This window comes from Orcinus orca, chromosome 12, assembly GCF_937001465.1.
Source record: "Orcinus orca chromosome 12, mOrcOrc1.1, whole genome shotgun sequence".
Taxonomy (NCBI): Eukaryota; Metazoa; Chordata; class Mammalia; order Artiodactyla; family Delphinidae; genus Orcinus; species Orcinus orca.
The window spans coordinates 31,181,447-31,200,500 of NC_064570.1; the positions used below are offsets into that span (position 1 = coordinate 31,181,447).

General features: G+C 39.6%; 1 protein-coding gene and 1 long non-coding RNA gene across 27 annotated transcripts in view; one reads left to right on the forward strand and one right to left on the reverse strand.

Annotated features, from left to right (window-relative positions):
* The window catches only part of EPB41L2 (erythrocyte membrane protein band 4.1 like 2), a 266,005-nt gene that overhangs the window by 75,075 nt on the left and 171,876 nt on the right, over positions 1-19,054 (forward strand). The window contains exon 4 of one of the 26 annotated variants that reach the window (XM_033407235.2): positions 6,176-6,278. The exons of the other annotated variants lie outside the window; for them this stretch is intronic. The gene's annotated coding sequence lies outside the window, so the exon portion shown is untranslated. The remainder of the gene's footprint in view (positions 1-6,175; positions 6,279-19,054) is intronic. 26 annotated transcript variants of the gene reach the window in all.
* Positions 1-19,054, reverse strand: part of LOC125960740 (uncharacterized) — a 144,143-nt gene that overhangs the window by 69,085 nt on the left and 56,004 nt on the right. The gene's annotated exons all lie outside the window — the stretch shown is intronic.

Below are 19,054 nucleotides of genomic sequence, written 5' to 3' on the forward strand. Positions count from 1 at the left end.
TTCACATGTTGAATCACCCTTGTATTCCTAGAGTAAATTCCACTTGCTCATGGTGTGAGATCCTTTTAATATCTTGCTGGATTTGGTTTGCTAATATTTTGTTGAGGACTTTTGCCTCTATATTCATTAGGAATATTGGTTTATAGTTTCCTTTTTTGTGTGTGACATCTTTGTTTGGCTTTGGTATCAGGCCTCATAGAATGAGTTGGGATGTTTGGGGTTTCTTTTTGGGTTGATGAAATGTTCTAAAATTGTTCGTTGTAATGTTTGCACAACTGAGTATCCTAAAAAACATTGAATTGTAAGCTTAAAGTGGGTAACTTGTATGGTATTTCAATAAAACTATTACCATCCCCCCCCCCCAAAAAAAAACACCACCAAAACAAAACTTTAGGTGAGGTGACCTATCTTTTTTAGCCTAGAGTCCTTATACTGGTCTTCAAAGCCCTCAACAATCTTCCCAGCTATCATATTTCAGCATTACCTCTGACTTATCTTTGTATGTGACTGATCCAGTGATAGTAGTCAACCCACTGCCCTGCTCACTGCCTCCCCAGACCTCCAGAATATCTTGTGCATCTTGCTGCTTCACTTGCCCAAGTACTGTTCTCGCCTATTTTGAATGTCCCTGTCCCTCTTTCCCATCGAGGACAATCTATCCTTTCTTGCAAAGTTCTGTTCAAATTTTTTCTATTTACCATTCTAGCCTGCAGTTATCTTAGTCCCAAATCCCTACATTAGATGGTCATGTTATCTCACTTAAAAAGTTGTTATGCGTGATCTGGAATGTGTAAGTTTCCTTAGAAGAATGGGACGGAATATTTGAAATCAGAACTGCTTTGGGAAATCTGATATATGTGTTTGTAGTGCCCACAGGCATATACTTTATGTATTTACAATTAACTCACAAGTTTATAGGGATGGCTTTTCATTTGCACTTCTCTGGTCTTCCCAAATAGTTCTCAGAGCTTTGAAGAAAGGCATGATATGGTATGCCTAGCCATTAACATTATGTGCCAGGTAAGTATCTGTTGAGTTATATGTATGTGTTTGGAAGAAAGATCCAGAATTTTCACTTGTGCTTTACAGTTTTCCTTATGTAGTTCTAAAAAATATTTTTTAAGAGAGTGTATTGTATTAGAGTAGAAACAGTTGAGTAAAGTCCTGTGTGAAGCCCACGTGCAAATGTGAGGCATAGGTAGTGAGGCTGTTCATGTAAAGGCTGCATTTTGGTATTTAGTGAAGTATAGCTGGGAATTTGCATGAGCATTGTGTTGTAATGTAAAGAATGTATAATGTGTTGGAGTTGTACCTAATTGATTTAAGATAAAATAGAATTGGCTTCAAACCTGAGGCATCTGTCTCCTACATAGTAATTGGAGGTTAAGCCAGTATCCAGGTTCAGGTTTGTCTACCTCCAGGATTGACAATCCAGGTTCAGGTTTGTCTAACTCCAGGACTGACGATTAACTACTGTAGTATTTTGCATTCCATGCTTATTAAGGGAAGTTATTTCATTTCTCTGAGCCTCACTTTATTGACGTATAAAATGAACTTGATAATAATTACTGTGCAGAGATGTTTTGAGGCATAAATAAGGGTGTTTGTAAATAACTCAGCAGAGAGCTTGCTCACAAAATAGGCAGGCCTGTTAATCCCAGTAAAATATTTTGTTTACTTCAAAACAATTCCAACAAAAGAGATTTTGAAAGCATATCTGAAACTTACACAGAGAAACTTGCTTATCTCTTGGCTTTAGCATATTGACTTCTTTGCTTTACATTTTGGCACAGTTTTCAGTGTTCTATTTCTCTAGAATTTAGATAATTTTCCAAGTAAGTCATTTGTTAGTAATTTCTTCCACTCTCATCTCTGTTGTTGTTCCTAATGAGTTATTGTCAGAAAAGTAATAAAATTATACCTTCTGTCATTAACCTCCCTTCTGAAGAATTTGAGAATATCTCACAGTTGTGGTTAACTGCAACTGTTACATACTTAAGCCTTAGGTTTTGAAGTTTCTGGAATGAAGTTTAGGAAGGCTGATTTTTTTTTTTTTTTTTCCTTAATTTTTTTTGGTTGGAAGCCAGTAAGAATGAACTAGAGAAGTGGTTAGTGGTTTTCATCTTGGGTGCAGACATATTTGTATAAGAGTATTTTGTTGATGTTGCTATAGAAACGTAGTCAAAACTCCAGCTTGGAAAGCATCACAAATAAAGTATTGATTTGGTTACTTGAATTGTTTTTCTTATGTTGGGGTTATACCTAATTGATTTCAAAAGGTCTTTGACTTTTTTATTCTTAGCTGTCACAAATATCCAGATATCAAAAGTTCAAGTCAGTATTGAGAATATTAACACTAATCATCTAAATTTTTTTGGTCACTGCTACTCCTTAGAGATTTGGGGAAAAAATTCTGTTAAGGCAAATCCAGATTTCCTGTTTGTGATGGTGATGGGTTGTAATTTAAAAAATGTGTATATCCTTGTATTATAGGATAGTTTTGGTTCAGTTGGAGATTTTTCTTAATGGAAACCATATATAGATACTTTTTTCAACCTTTATTTATATTTTCTTTTATAAATTTATTATGAAGTTGTACTTGCATGTTGTCTATTTTAGCTTTTTAATAAAGCTACAATTTTGGATCAGGAGAAAGTGATTCTACTATGCAGTTTGTAGGGGAAAATAGCTCCGCTTCTGGCTTTCATAGACTCTCTTGCTCAAAGGAAGGACTGCTATTGAGTCAGTTATAACTGCAGTGGAAGATGTCTTGCAGCTGTGCCTTTTTGGTTTTGTTCCAGAGATAGTATTTGTGTGTACTGTCAGAATGTCTTAAAGACCCACCCTGGAAAGGATTCAACTCTATAAAAGGAGTTTTGTTTTATAAGCTTTCACATATTCTTATGGGGTTCTGGTGGTGACCGTGGTCTTTATTGTCTTGTCTTTTAAACTGACATCTTATTGAGACATAGGCTTCACAGTTTGAGAATAGGAATTACAGTTATAGTTATTGTATCTTGTAAAATAGATTTAGCCAAGCCCTTGGCACATGCTATAATTAAAGCAAAACAAAATACCCCTCTCCAAACCTTGTGATTTCAGTGACTTCTTTTTTAGCTTCTTTTTCTGCCTCTATACAGAAGATATGAAGATAGCACTCATTTTATTATATTCTTGGTAATTTAATAGATGTTGATTTACAAATCAGTTTATATATTAGAAGATAGCAGATTATGTGGGGCACGCCAAGGTTTGAAATGTTTACAATGCCAATAACTTGTCTTGTTGAAAATTGTTCAGTTTAACCCATCTTGAATCGTATGTTGACATGAATGCTAAGAGAATTATTAATGAATGTATTTTAGGAGATTGACTATATTTTCTCTTGTCTTGTTTTATTTTCCCCCTCTTTTAAATGCTCCAAAGTTATCAAAGTTATTTGGGAAGGAGAATAGGACTCCAGGTGCACTGCTGTCTTTCTAGCTTTCTTAAACCTCTTCCTCTTCCAGCCCATGTATATTTCCAGTTACCTTCTCTTTGGTCTCCAGGCTAGAGGTGTCCCTCCTGCTGTCCAAGACTAAACTCTTCTCTCGAGGTTTTGATCGTTTTTCTTTCTCTTCTAAACTACCTGATGTTCATTTTCCTTTTTCTCCTTTGTATCTTAAACCTCTCCCTACTTTGTCTTTCTTACCAAAAGCCTGCACCAAACAAAACAACCAGAACATCTCTGGTACATATATATCTTCCCGCAACCTGAACAACTTCTTCTTCTTTTTTTTTTTTAAAATTATCTACACAGTAGTCTATTTTTAAAAATAATTCTTTATTTATTTTTGGCTGTGTTGGGTCTTCATTTCTGTGCGAGGGCTTTCTCTAGTTGCAGCAAGCGGGAGCCGCTCTTCATCGCGGTGCGCGGGCCTCTCACTATCGTGGCCTCTCTTGTTGTGGAGCACAGGCTCCAGACGCGCAGGCTCAGTAGTTGTGGCTCACGGGCCTAGTTGCTCCACGGCATGTGGGATCTTCCCAGACCAGGGCTCGAACCCGTGTCCCCTGCATCGGCAGGCAGACTCTCAACCACTGCGCCACCAGGGAAACCCTGCAGTGCTTTTATCTTTCATGATTCCGTGCCCTTCACTTAGTGTTCCAATGGTGAGGGGTGTGCTTCTACCGGCTTACAATCGGCCCAGTAAGCTCCCCCTTCTCCTTCAAGGTCAGCTCAAATGTCACCTCGGGATGCTTCCCTTGTCAAGTCAGTTGTACTGTTGAAATGTTTATGCCTATATTTTAGCTCTTATTCTCTTTGGGATATAGTTATTTATTTAAATACTCTTCTCTTGCGCTGCTGGAGCCAAGTTTTACACAGGTGTGTATTGTCAGCAGCTATCAGTAGGCAAAGAGCAGTTCCTCATTGGATGAACAGATCTTAGCAAAACCTAAAAGTACAGAATTCAAGATCTCATAGGCACAGGTAATGGTGAATACTCTAGCTTAATGTTGTCTATTGTTTATGTTGTAAATATAAATGTTGTATCTTGGTTTATTGTTTTGGATGGGCAGGGGCTGTGGCTTGAGAATGTATTAGCACTTGTGCTTAGGGTTTTCTTTCATAATCCAAGTTCGGAGGGGTAAGTTTTAAAGATGAAGCTACGGAAAGAAAGGAGTGGAGCTACGGTTTCAAATTATGGAGCTAATAAAGGTGTGGAGGGTTGGAAGTACACTGGATTCTCAGACAAGTGCCCAAACCATGTAGATGGCAGATATCAGGCTGAAGGTTGGCTATGATGCAGGTGAAGTGAGGAGGAGACCCCTAGATGGGGTTGTACCTCCCTAGGGCATGACGTGTAGCTGTGCACTGCATGTTGCATACACCTTAACATTTCCCCGGCTTGTCTCAAGTGTTCAACTTTCTACAACATGTTTTTGAAAAGAACTTGTGTTGACAGGTTTGATGTTTATGTGGTTCTAGTAGGGAGTCTTGGAAATCGTAGTGGCCATTTTAAAGGGAAAGAAAGAAAAAGAAGGGAAATGATGGAGGGTAGATTAGGGTGGGGGAACAGTTTTCCTTCTACAAGTTGAGTAAAAAACCTAAATAAATGGTCGAAGATTACTATAGGTTAATATTTGACTTGTAAGAATAAATGTAATGATATATTCAACCATTTTGAGGAGAAAGCCTAGATGAATGTTTTTGATGATTGAAATTCTGTGTTTAATAGTAATTTGCATTCATTTAGCATTTTGCACTTTACCGGTAGCTGTTGTGGTGGCTATCCTGTGATGCTCACAAGAATCCCATTATATAGGCAGGTTATCTCCTGGTACCTTCATTCTACAGACTTCGTTAGCTAAGTGACAACATGGAGATGTGTCCAGACTGTTGGAGCATGAATTTAACGTTGCTGCAGATTGGGAAGAGTAAATAATTTCTCGGCAATGACCTCTTTATTTCGGAAACATAATTTTGGGGGGAGTGGGAAGGTGTAGGATTTTTCTTGGGTCTAGAGGGTGGGGCAGAGTTGGGGAGCTTTTGGGGTCTGCTGGATGTCTAGCATCAGGGCTCTCTGTTTCTTCTGGGCCTTGGACAGCCATAAAGGGTCTCTATTGCTGGTTGTCTCCTCAACAGTGTCTCGTCCCTTTCCTTCACATCTGGGCAGGGCAGTCTGCAATAGGGAAAGGCAATGGAATTATTAGGCAGAATCTGACATCTAGTCTGGGTTCTGCTCCTGACTTACTGTGTAACCTGGACAAGTAACCTAACTTCTGGGTTTCAGGTTCCCCGTGTATGAAAGGCAAGAACTAGAGGTACATAAATGCTGAGATCTCTTTTGGTTCTATATTTCTTTATTCTATAAGAACCCCATTTTGCTCAGTCATATGTAGGGTGTTGCACAGGTGCTAGTATGATCTTTGTTTCTGCTTTGCATGTGACGGGCTTTGTGATAAGTACTTTTATTTTTTAATCTGTAAGGCAAGGAGGGTCATTACCACGTTATTAGCCGTAGCATTTGTTCATCTTAAATGTGAGACGAATGAGCCTAAACATTGTAATCCCGTAATGCCTTCTTTGTCCTCCCCAAGGGAATTGTCCACTTTGCTGTGTCTTTCCTATACCTCTGTTATAGCCCTTATCACATGTGGTATAATTATTTGTTTATATATCTGTCTTCCCTGCTAGACTGTGAATTCCCTGAGGGCTGGTGTGGGGAAGAACTTTCCAGTCCTAAGGGCTTAGACCAGTGTCTGGAGTGAAGGAGGAACTCAGCAAATGTTTCTTAGACGTAAGTGGAATGAAAATAATACATTTTAAAGTAAATGCTGGATTACTGTACTGGTCTGAATGTGTAATTCTAATAGTGATGCTTTTGAGTTTTGAAGTTAAAAAAAAAAGGGGGGTGGATTAGTTATTGCTTTGTCCTAACACTTTTTAGATGGTTTCAAAACATTAACTTTTTGTTTAGAGATTCCCAACCGCCATCCCTTTATTCTTTTTCTTCCCTCCTGTACCTGTTCCTGCTCTCCAAACCCCCTGTAAAAATCTGGGGTCATACAGAACTTTTCTTTCCCAGAGTCTCATAAATCTGTAATACTTTCTAATGTTACATTTTACAAAATGTGGTAGGAAAGAGACTTTGTGAATGGCTTATGTGCAGTTGTGCAAATTATTCTGGGTTTAGAGCCTGAGAGAAGTTAAACCGCGCTGGTGTGTGGTCAAAAGATAACTTCGGCATAGCCGTGGAAGTAGTGTAGTGGTTGTTTTGTTTTTTTGTTTTTTGTTTGGTTTGTTTTTTTCTCTTTTGTTGACACCAGATAGCAATGATCCTACGAAACGTGGACTGTTAGAAAATTCCGTAGACCAGCTGAAGTTCATCCAGATTGAGAGAGTCGTAAAACTTTTCTCCATGTTTATTCAGGAAGGATAGTCTTGCATGATGATTGGTATATAGGAAGGTTGGATTCTCTGTAAAATCAGTAGAGTCAAAAACGGAGGGGTGGTTTTTTATTTTTTGCAGTACTTTTTAGGTTATTTTAAGGTTATGCCAGAAAGTTGTGTTTGCTTTTTTTCTGGTTTGACAGATGATGATTGCTTCTCAAATGGAGGCTGGATGAATAAAGGTGGGAGACTGAAAGGAACCATCTTCCTCATTGTCTTTCTGTGACACTGAGAACTTTATTTTCTGCACAGAGTTTGTGTCCCTTATGGTTTTGGAGCTTTGAGTGACCATCAGGTTATTCCATCCTCCACATCTTATTCAGTTCCATTCCTTTTCCTCCAAGGCAGGAAGTAGGACATATATATTTATTTATTTACTTACTTATTTACTTATTTATTTGGCTGCGCTGGGTCTTAGTTGTGGCATGTGGGATCTTCATTGCCGTGTGAGGGCTCTTTTAGTTGCCGCATGCTGGATCTAGTTCCCTGACCAGGGATCGAACCCAGGCCCCCTACCTTGGGAGCGCAGAGTCTTAACCACTGGACCACCAGGGAAGTCCCAGGACACTTTTAAAAAGTCAAGAAATTATGATACTGGGTTTGATTCTGTTTACACATCAAACTCACATATACAAGTATAGGAAACCCCTCCTCCCCCCCTGCTCCCAGCCAACTCCCTTGAATACTTAAAATATAATATTCTGAGGATAAACGTCTAATTTCCCTTTTTAATGGAGCAACAAAACAGTGTCAAAACGAGGCTATTTAGGATCTTTCTAAGACAGGTGTAATGGATACACGTTCATATGAACAATTTTTTTATATTTAGACATTTGTGGATGTTTCAGCATAAGTATTTTATGTACTTTAACGTGTTTAAAATCTTATTGGAAATAATTTAAATGACACTGGACCTCGTTTGTATTCAGTAACTTCTCTGCCAGTAACCCACTGAGTAACCTTATTTGTAAGTTATTTCACTTCTTTGAGTTTAATTTACTCATTTGGAAAGCAAGGGTGTTGAAATTGAGGTAATGCAGCATTGGTGGAAAAGTGCATTGGCTTTGGAAGGTAACTATGCTCCCCACTATACCACCAGCGCCACTAGTAGGCTTTGAGGCAGACCAAATTGGTGTAAATTCTGGCTCTACCACTTACTGGGTGTATGAGTTTGGAAACTCATTTAAATTCTCTGGGTTCTCTTTTATCCACTGTATTAATGGTTTGTTCTTTTTCCAAAACATAGTGCCACAGAACTCACCTTCTGTCTTAATACTCTTAACCTTTGTTCGAACAATGAGATTCTGATGTCTTATGGGCAGGATTGAAGCCAGCAGAAGACCTTGAGCAGTAGCATTGGGTTCTATAATTAAGAAAGTAGCTGCCTTAGTCAGCTTGGGCTTCCATAACAAAAGGCCATATACTCTCTTGCTTAAACAGCAAGTCTGTTTCTCATGCTTCTGGCGGCTGGAGGTCCAAGATCAAAGTACCAGCTTGGTCAGTTTCTGGTGAGGACCCCCTTCTTGGCTTGTAGGTGGTTGCCTGATCTGTGTGTCCTCACATGACGAGATGAGAGAGAGCGAGAGAGAGCGAGAGAGAACGAGCAAGCTGTCTGGTGTCCCTTCTTAGGCGACTAATTCCATCACGATGACCCTACCCTTATGGCCTCATCTAAATCTAATTATCTCTCAAAGGTCCCATCTCCAGCTACTATCACTTTGAGGGTTAGTGCTTCAATACATGAATTTTGGGGGGATGCAGTTCAGTCGATGGAAGTAGGGGAGTTAGGAAGGCAGGAGGCACAGAGGTGATGAGAGATGCCTGGGACAGATTGTAGAGACCTACCGATGTCAGCTTCACTGGATCCAGTGCTCATGTCAGTAGTTCTGAGACTTCTGCATTCTGTGGAGCAATACATTTTAGAAAAAGGTTTGGAGCCGGTATTTTTCCAAGTAAGCATATTGAAGTAAATCTGCCATTCTACTGCGGTTTTTATTGAAAAAATACAGCATTTAAACAATGTAGGAGGAATACAGTCTGAATAAAAGATGCTTTGAATTGAATAAAATTGGCTCTACTAAAAAACTCACCAAATTGCCCTTTTGTGAACCAGTGAAAACTTTGTGGTGGGTGGATAGTGAAGTTTACTTCCATTATATAGAATGTCTTTTTTTTAAAATTTAAGTTTTATGTTTGTTCATTTTGACAGAGGTTAATCTCTTCAGAGCTGCTACTGAAACATATTTTCATTAAGTTCCTGTAAAGCAAACCTTACCTTTTCTCTAGGAGCGATATCTTGTTTATTTAAGTATCTAATGTGTTTTGTTGGTAATAAAAAACATCTTTCTTTTTTTTTTTTTAAGACTATGGTAGGTTAATGTGAACATATAATACTCATTGACTTAAGAATTGCTTGTTAGGGGAGCAGTGTGGTACAGTCGCAGGGTCAAGTTATACAAATGCATACGTGGATCCAGCCATAAAGGGTCTGACTATCTTGGTCCTGATTTGTTAATGTAAATACCTATTCTGGGGGAAAAAACAAGCAGAATTTAAATTGCGGAAATGTAAAGGGGGGGGTGTGTTGGTATTGTAGAATAAAGGAAGATAGGTTGTTTTTCAGATCTCTCTGACCTGAATCTTAAAATATTTTCCTTTAGTGACTTTAAGTTTTTGCTTCCATATGTAGTTGTATTATGACAAATGGATGTAGGATTACCTTTTGTATCCATCATTGCTCAGTTTAGGATGACAGTATAATAATAAAACAGGGCTTTATCAACTTTGTAACTATATGATGATACCTATAAATCTAGATTAAAATGAGCCTCCATTTAAATACTGTGTGAGTGAATAAGCAAATTCTTTTACAAATGAATCAAAATCCAGTTTTCAATATTTAAAAATGAAATATCTATATATTTGAGTGGTTTTTCAATACCAAAATGTATATATCAGTTTATAAATAAAGCTGATTAGACTATATGTGGTACACATGTATCAGTACTTTTGGTGTCTATTTATGGGTGGATTAAAATGACACGAAATAAAAACAAAGTTGAGGGGTGCAAACCCAAAGCAATGTAAACACGATACAAAAAAATGAGGAAAGAATTCCTAGCAGTAGTAGAATAGTAAGCAATTATAATCATAGGATTACAATTGTACCATTAAAACTATTCTTTATGTAAAATGTTCTTCCTTTAGTGGGTAGAACCGGCAGCAGGAGGATGACTGTTTCTTTGACCCATGTGGATTTTCTAGCTGAGGAATGAAGTAACTTGGAACCTAGCTGGGCTTTTCTACTGAGCATGCCCTTTTCCAGCAGGGTCTGGCCTGGGTGGGGCCGGTCTTGCTCATTAAGCTGTTGGAAGCTGGATTTCCATCAGCTTTCGAGTCTTCTAATGACAGGGAACAGCAGACAACGGGCTCGATGTACTTTTTTAAAAGCTGAGTATGTATTTGAAGGGGGAGATTTTTAGGAAATTTCTGTTGTAGCAGTTAGATTTGGTGATACATGCTTGTTTGTTTTTGCTTTTGAAGAAAGTTTGCCTTTGGGACTATCAGTATCTAGGAGACTGAAAATTTGGATAATACTAATGTACAGAGTAGATGGAATCTGATTATGTGTACTATCTGGCAAGGGAATATATTCAGTTATATTTGAACCAAGCACTGTGAAACGTACGTATGTACTTTTAGACCATTTATTTGCAAAATTCAAATGTTGAATTTTGTTAGGTTATCTTTAACATAATTGCTTTTTTAGGTTTGACCTATGAGAATAATGAAGCCAGCTGGTTTTATATATTTGCCCTGCTGTTTCACAATTGATTTGTTCAGTGGTACAGTACACTATACGAAAGTTAATTATTCCTAAAGCACAGTGAGGACTATATGTAAGGTTAATAGTGTACAGTTATTTTTTTTAACATGTTAAAGGATGATAGATATTAATTTAATTAGCACGAAGATGAAGCATTTTATAAATTAACTCATTTGATTAAAAAAATGTATTGTGGCTAGCAGAGATTTGAATTTGTTTTTAGAATCTGCAGATGAGTGGCCATTAAGAACTATCAAGAATTGTATATTGTTTTAATGCTGTCACAGCCTAAGTAAATATTAATTGAATAATAGGTATCAACATCTTTTACTGAATATTTAATCTGTTGTCACATTGAAGAAATGTGAAAACTCACCGTGTTGCCCAGATTCAAGCATCCAGACTTAGAAAAAATCGTCTTCATGCTTTTTCTTGATATGCTTTACCAGTCTAACAACCTTCCTTCAAAAAGAACCTTGCTTTGATGCTACTTTCTAACAAAGTGAAAAGCAGTACTACTGTGATGGCCAGATGACCTCTGTAAGTTCCTTCTTTATTGTTGACACTGCAGGGAATGTTTTTATAAGACTGAGGTAATTACCTAGTTTTTTTTTGGGGGGGTGCATGTATCCTTGTGAAGTTTAAGTTTTCTATTTTTAGGTTCAACAAAGAATTGTCTTTTCAAATTATTGGCAACTCGGGTGAGGGAATAGATGACTGTGGAGTTGATGCTGATGATCTGGACAGCCATTCATAGGACCCGCACCTCCCCTGTGGACCATCTCCTTTGGAGTGTTCCATTGCACGTTGTATGGTATATTGATGACCTATAGTTTAACGTCATAGCTGGATCACAAAGTTGGAAAGGGAAATTTTAAACTTTGACATTTTGTTGGCTTGAAATTTTTGGTGGATTCCAAGGGTTGAATGCCTGGCATATTCTCCAGCAGACTCCTCCACCACATCACGTTTACAGATGTTGAATTTTGAGAATCTTACCTCCAAAGAAACAAATATATTTAGCCAAAGTAAAAACTTGTCCTGGCTAGCCCCACCTAAAAAGTAGTTATTTGAAGCTTTTGCTGAGTAGTTTTGAACTAAACCAATGCTCACAGTAGAACTGCTTGGGGGAAAAAAGTTTTTAAGCATTCCAAATGGCATGTCTGTAATTCCATTGTAGTTACAGCTTTTCCCGCCTGGTGAAAGTTGCTTTTATCATACCAGGCTTGTAGGGTCCACATGCTAACAGTCTACGGCACCTTCTGCTGACCAACTGGAAGACTGGCGTCAACACTGGGATCTGCTTACCTAAGCGAGAAAAATCGTTCAGTTTATAGTCTCATATTTTAAAAATACATGCTATGCGTTGACATAACTCTTTGGCAGTGCTGTAAATACTGTAAAATGGCAGAAGAGCTAATGACCAAAACTTAAAAAGTGAATTCTATATTTGACAAGGTTTAGATATTTACGCCTGTCAACTGCAGCATTCCAAAGCTTATGGAGAAGAGGATTTGAAAGCGCGAGATCAGTGTAGGCTCCAGCCTGGTGGCCTTGTCATAGAGTGGGGAGTTGATTGAGTCTGACAGGCTTTTGTCTTATGACCTATTAAAGTGCAGCGTCTGCAGCCTGTGCATTTATCCTGTGCAGTTAACCTTGGTGGATTTGTCGTTAGCTTATTTGGGAAAAGCCTGCCGAACCGCTGTCATTTTTTTAGCTAAAGAATTTAGAGTTCCATTCATAGAAAAATAGTATTAGACTGGTTGTAGATTACCACTTAATACTAAGTGAGTTTACCGATGGGGCTGAGTAGGAATCCCATGCAGAAGGTAGTTGTGGGATGAGCTCAGACAAAGTATACTCCCTGGTATCTGTAACCACCAGGATGGAATTTTGGTGGTGTTTTTGCTCTGTTTTGAGCCTGGTTATGACATTATCAGAAGAAACTGCACATAAGTGTATTTTTCTTCTCTCTAGAATGTTCTATTTAATGATGGTGGTCCAAAGAAATGCTCACTGAACACTAGAAACATCACAAAAGACATCGAGAAGCCACCGGATGCATAACAACAGTGCACTGGGAACATGCAGTTACTCATCTGCACAGAAGATTCCCCCCTTCATGGGCGCAGAGGAGCAGATGGTGGCCAGGGGAGGGGTGTAGACAGGAAACATGACATCCTTGCGCTGGTCAAGCCAATTTTATTCCTGCCTTTCCCTATAAGTGAGGAAACTGCTGACCAAGATTGGAGATGTTTGTGTGTGACCAGCTTAGGAATTTAGTAAGAATCTTCCCATTCTGTTTTACTTTCCTTTGAAAACATTTCCTCAACTTGCAGAGATACCTGTTTCCAAGTTCCCTGTTCCAACTCCTCCAGCAGAGAATTTAGGAATAATCTTTTTGGCCTACCTGCATAGGCACCAGTATTGTTCGCAAAAGACAGCTTTTTGTTTTAACTCCACGCTGAGGAGAAGGATAAAAAGCTAGCAAGGTTTCCTAAGGAGCTATTAGGAAAAACTATAAGTTGTATTTTTAATAGATACTTGATATACTTCTTAAAAGGTGTCTGGCTGCTCTAAAAGCTTAGGTTTTGAGCTTGTCCCACTTTGGAGAGCAGTCTGTACAGGGTAAGAGGTGGGTTTGTGAAGTATGCTGAATCGGAGGTTAGCAGAAATCGGTTTCTTTGAGGATATAGAGATAATCTTAAACATCATATGCCAGGAAATGAGTTTCATTTTAGGTTATCTTAATGCTGCTGCTAAGCTGGAATAGACTGGAAGGCTTTTGCACCCAGACTGTTCTGAGGCCAGAACTATGTGACAGGGCAAGGTGACACCGTCACTTGTGGCAGTGTGGCATTCGGGTTGTCTCCAAGGAAGCCGACCACTTGTGCTGGGTTCACTTAATGCGTAAGATATTTTAATGCGTAAGTATTGCCTTCCTACTAAAGTGTTTATGGGCTTCAGTTTGTGCAGACTTCTGCTCAGTGAAAACTTTGTCTCCATATCTGCTCCTTTGTACCTCATCTACCCAGGGTCAACCGCCATTCCCCATAATCCCTGCTATTTTCTGTATGCATGTACAGGCAAACATGTGCATGTGGGCTCACGTATTTACACCTCCCACACACTTTGCTTTCAGCCCACAAGGTGTAGCATATCATATGTGCCATCTGAACCTTGCTTTCTATGCTTAACATGGTAACTTGGAGATACTTCTGTAACAGGAGTGGAAACCTTCCTCTTTTTAATTCTTTATAGCTGCACAGTATTCTGTCGTATGAATTTAGCATAATGTCACCTATTGATGGACATTGATCTTTTGCTGTTACAGGCAGTGTTAGAGTGAATCATCTGTACATAATTTTACTCTTCTACTGGTAGCTCTCTGAGAATGCCTCTGTTGCCATAGTCTTGATCAATGATTACATAACCGAGCTTTTGGATTTTTCCATTCTGAATTTTTAGCTTGTATTTATTTTACTATGGGTGTGGTAAGCATCTTCTCATGGGTTCATGTGTCCCTTGTATTTCTTTTCTTCCTGTTAACTCTGTACTCATCCAGTAGCCACTTTTTTCCCTATTGCGGGGGGTTGGTCAGCCTAGCCGACTTAATTTGTTTTGGAGTTTTTGATGTTGAGGGAATTTATAATCAGTACTATTTTATTTGGCTTTTTATTCAAATTACTTAAGTTTTGCTAGAGAGCAAACATGTTTCTAGCAAATACAATTGAGAGTGAGAATTAAGTGCTCCTTAAAAATTATGATGCCTGTTTGTATTTTATGAGTGTTTAACCAAGCTTTCCCATGTGTGACTTCCTGAAGAGATGACAGTGGTAGTTTTAAAGAAAACCATGTCAGCTTTTCAAAACTAATTTCGAAATCTGAATTACCAAAATTTCTGAGTTAGTGACGAGTGGTTTAAATGTATGTTAATGCTAATATTGGTACCTCTGTCCCCCACTAGGCTGGGAGTGGGCTTCTTTCATTTGTATTGCTGATATCTGGTACATAGGCTATGAAAGTCCTCAGACAACATTTGTTTTGAAAGAAGGGGCTTAGATAGTGATATAACCCACATCCTGAAAGTGGATAAAACTTATCAGGGGCTCAATTAGAACATGTTGCTTAGGATTGTAAACTACCAGATGGTAGTAATAGCTTATTGATTTTTGTTTTTCAGCAAGTAATGAACTGTAAGGCATTATGCTAGGTGCTGGTTGTAGAACAGTGAGGTTGTTTGGGATTGGTGGCAGGATTGCCTAAAGTCTCTGGGGCTGGCTGGCCTGGGTCTGGGTCCTGCCGCTTCCATTTATCGGTTGTGTAGCTCTGCTCATGTTATTTATCCTCCTTTTACCTTCTTCATCTGCAACGTGGGAGTAATTTTAGTTCCTACCTCAGAGGGCTGTGAATTAAAGGAATTGCGACACGCAGAGTCTCTGGAATACTGCTCAACCGATAGCTCATATTATCATTATTTATTGTTATTTCTGTCCTTACTGTTGATTCTGTCACTACCATTAGTGAAGAAACAGATACAGTCCCTTCTTTTATAGAATCCCTATATGATGACAGTGGCCGGCCATTTATTATGAATTTATTATGTGCCGGGCACTTTATTGTATAGCATCTCATTTAATCCTTAGGGTCACCGGGCAGGTATGTATTAATATCCCTGTTTCGCTTATGAGGAAGATGAGACTCAGTGACGCTAAATAACTTGTCCGTGGTTACGTGGCTAGTATGAAACAGAGCTGGAATTCTAATCCTGGTCTGTTTAGTTCCCAGACTTCATCTCCAAATCATCATGTTATTTTATCCAAAGATTAGTTCGTTTCGCACACAAAGAATGTAGCTCCAGCTCTGGCCTTTACAAAAATCAGGGCCCCATCTGAGAGAAGGAATTTGAGCAAATGCAGTTCATCAGTAATTCTGACCATACAACTCAACGTGCATAGTTGATTAATGAAGAGCCAGCAGTGTTCTGGATGTCTCTGTCACTTGGTGAGGGTACGCTGTCAGAGTGCCCAATATGACAAGGTTTATATGCATTTTGGTTATGAGAATGATGTGCAGTATTGTGACCCTTGACGATTTATGCACAGCCTCTGGTATACTGAGCTCCAGGGAAGGGCAGCTCTTCCTAGGATGACCTAGTTGCTTGTGGAGGAGACTGCCTGGCACAGATTTCTTTCTTGACTTGATGAGAACAGCAGGGGCTTGCTATTAACAAATAATATTGTTAGCAATTATCTTGGGTGTTATTTGACTTGGACATTGTAGAGAATAATGCCTTGGTTTTCTTTTTTTTAAAATTTTTATTTATTTTTGGCTGTGTTGGGTCTTCGTTGCTGCGCGTGGGCTTTCTCTAGCTGTGGTGAGCGGGGGCTACTCTTCATTGCGGTGCGAGGGTTCTCGGGTGTGCGGGCTTCAGTAGTTGTGGCACACTGGCTCAGTAGTTGTGGCTTGTGGGCTCTAGAGCACAGGTTCAGTAGTTGTGGCGCATGGGCTTAGTTGCTCTGCGGCATGTGGGATCTTCCCAGACCAGGGCTTGAACCCACGTCCTCCTGAATTGGCAGGCAGATTCTTAACCACTGTGCCACCAGTGAAGCCCTGCCTTGGTTTTCATATACCCTCCTCTCCAATATATGAAGGAGGGGAGCTTTACACTTTGAACTCTAAGATAGTTTAATTTGTTTCATTTTTATTTAGAGTTGTTAGGATGAAGAATTAATGGTTTATCTCACTAACATTAACTCAAATACTAGGTTTTTAAAAATTGAGCATCTGAAAAAAGTGGAACATTTCGACAACCATAGCTCTTAGGCGTGAGGGCCATAAAACGCAGTGGGGAGTAATAATTAACTGAGATGGTTCTGCATGTGCTCCCAGTTTCTTAGGGCTTATTTTCTAATGCTTACTCAGGTTACACAGAGGCTAATAGTGGCTGCAAGTAACCACACCCCCGGCTTAATCGTTTAAACCGTAGGGGAGTATGTTATCTCACATAACAGGAAGCTCAAATGCTGGACCTGGCCACGTGTAGCACTCGCAGTGGGCTGGTCCTCTTCTCTGTGACCCTCTCGCCAATGCCCTCTACTATATGTTACTTTGTCTTTAGACCTTCGCGTCTCATGGATTATTCAAGATGGTGACAGCCTTTCTAGGAATCATGTATACAGTCTTCAGAAGAAGAAGAGAGGCCGTCTCATGGCTCTTTTTAGAAGGAGGAATCTTTCCCCAGGAGCCCCCACCAGCAGACCTTTTACATGTCTTTTTGGCAAAGGGAAGGGGAACTACCATGATTGCCCTAGACCAGCAGACCATTACCTTGTGGCCTGACCTGGAGCCAGCCTCCACTGGCACGCAGCGGGAAAAGCGAGAAAAGCTGAACAAAATTTGAGTTCTGTTAAAAAATAGAAAGGTTGGAGGAAAATTCATGCTCCGAATGTAACCCGATCCTGCCTAGACTTGAATTAGTAAAGGGCTACAGTTTCGTATCTTTTGTATATGTGGTTTTAATTTAAACCAGATGTTTGCTTATATCTTTATAGAAATAGTTCTGTCTCTCTTATAGGTCCTTTACCCTTTAAAGAAACCAAACAAGCGATATAATGTGTTATTAAGGTAACTAGGGTGGGCAGCATTGAATTATGTAAAAAGTAACTCTTGTTTATCCTCACCATATAGATAATTTAAACTAACATAACAGTCCCTTTGGAATGTAGTTGTACTTATTTGGATATGGGATATAGTATTTTGTAGACCTTTTGACACTTAAGAAAAATAAACCTACAAGGGAGAGGAATTACTTGCAGTCAGCTCTCAGCCTGCCTGTTTTTGTTATTCCTTCTCCCTCTCCAGATATTTCTTTTTCCTGTTTCCTCCCTTTCCTCCTCCTCCTTTTCCCTCCTTCGCTTTTTTTTTTTTTTTTTTTTTTTGCGGTACGCGGGCCTCTCACTGTTGTGGCCTCTCCCGTAGCGGAGCACAGGCTCCGGACGCGCAGGCTCAGCGGCCATGGCTCACGGGCCCAGCCGCTCCGCGGCATGTGGGATCCTCCCGGACCGGGGCACGAACCCGTGTCCCCTGCATCGGCAGGTGGACTCTCAACCACTGCGCCACCAGGGAAGCCCCCCTCCTTCCCTTTTTAAAAACATGTTGGCTGTTATTTGAGAAGCATCACTCTTATTACTTCCTAAGCAGAGTTAGGTGGTTGCTGAATCATTCCTTTCTTGGGGTTGCTGTTTTGTTTCTCTCACAGTCAGCGCTTTAAGGGAAGGTCGTGGGGCTATTAAAAGCCCTTTTCTTGGGTTACAGTCTGTTTGGGGAGATGAACATAAGCAAGTGATCGTAGGTATCAGAAAGTGGCTCACCATATCCTCTGCCCGGTCACACGACGGATAAAAACAGGATTTGTCAGAGTGGAAAATGACCGAATTGGAACTGTGTACACGTTGCCAGTATTTTTTAAGTTTAATTGTTATTTGTCACACAATTTTGTTCCTGCCTCAAAACTCAAAGGAAAGCCTCTCTCCATACCTGCATTTTCAAGTTTAGAAATGCGTATTTCCCCCTTTTGTAAATCTTCAGTCCCCTAACGAATGGATTGAGCTCTGTTGATAGAAATCAAAGACCTCCTGTTGCTTGTGATCTCAGCAGAGGATGGGAGCCGCTCAGCTGGCAGCAGCACCTACCCTGTTCAGGGATTTTATTCACAGTGAGGTCTCTTAGAGTAGCACTGGTTCTCTCAAGGTTTTAAGGAAACATCTGGACCCAATAATTAGCATGAACTTCTTACTTGAAGTTCTTTGTATGAGTGTGTAGAGTTGTGCATGTATCTTCTTGCTTGGCTTTGCTTGCTGTTGTGCTCTGATTAAGGGCTAGCGCTTTCCAGCAGCATAATGTTACAGGGTAGGTGGTTTAAGCTAGTGGTAGTGACAGCACCTTGGAACTTACCTCCTTTTTTAAGCATCAGAAAAAAGAATAGTTTCTTATAACACAGCTCCGTACCTAAACAGTGCTGATTCTCTACTGATGATGGTTTTCTGCTTGGTTGTGTGTTAAATGATGCATGCTTTTTTCTCACGGAGCTGTTACAATAATGAACACTTTTGTCAATCCGGATGGAGCATGCCAACATGGTAATTGTGTTAAAAACCACATGACTGTCTAATGGGCTGGCTGTTCACAGCAGTGTTCTTTTTGGTTGCTGATAAGTAGAGAGGTCTTTACTTAGTATGTTATATAACGATACTAACGATGAATTTCAGATATTTGTAATTAAAGCTTAGTGGAAT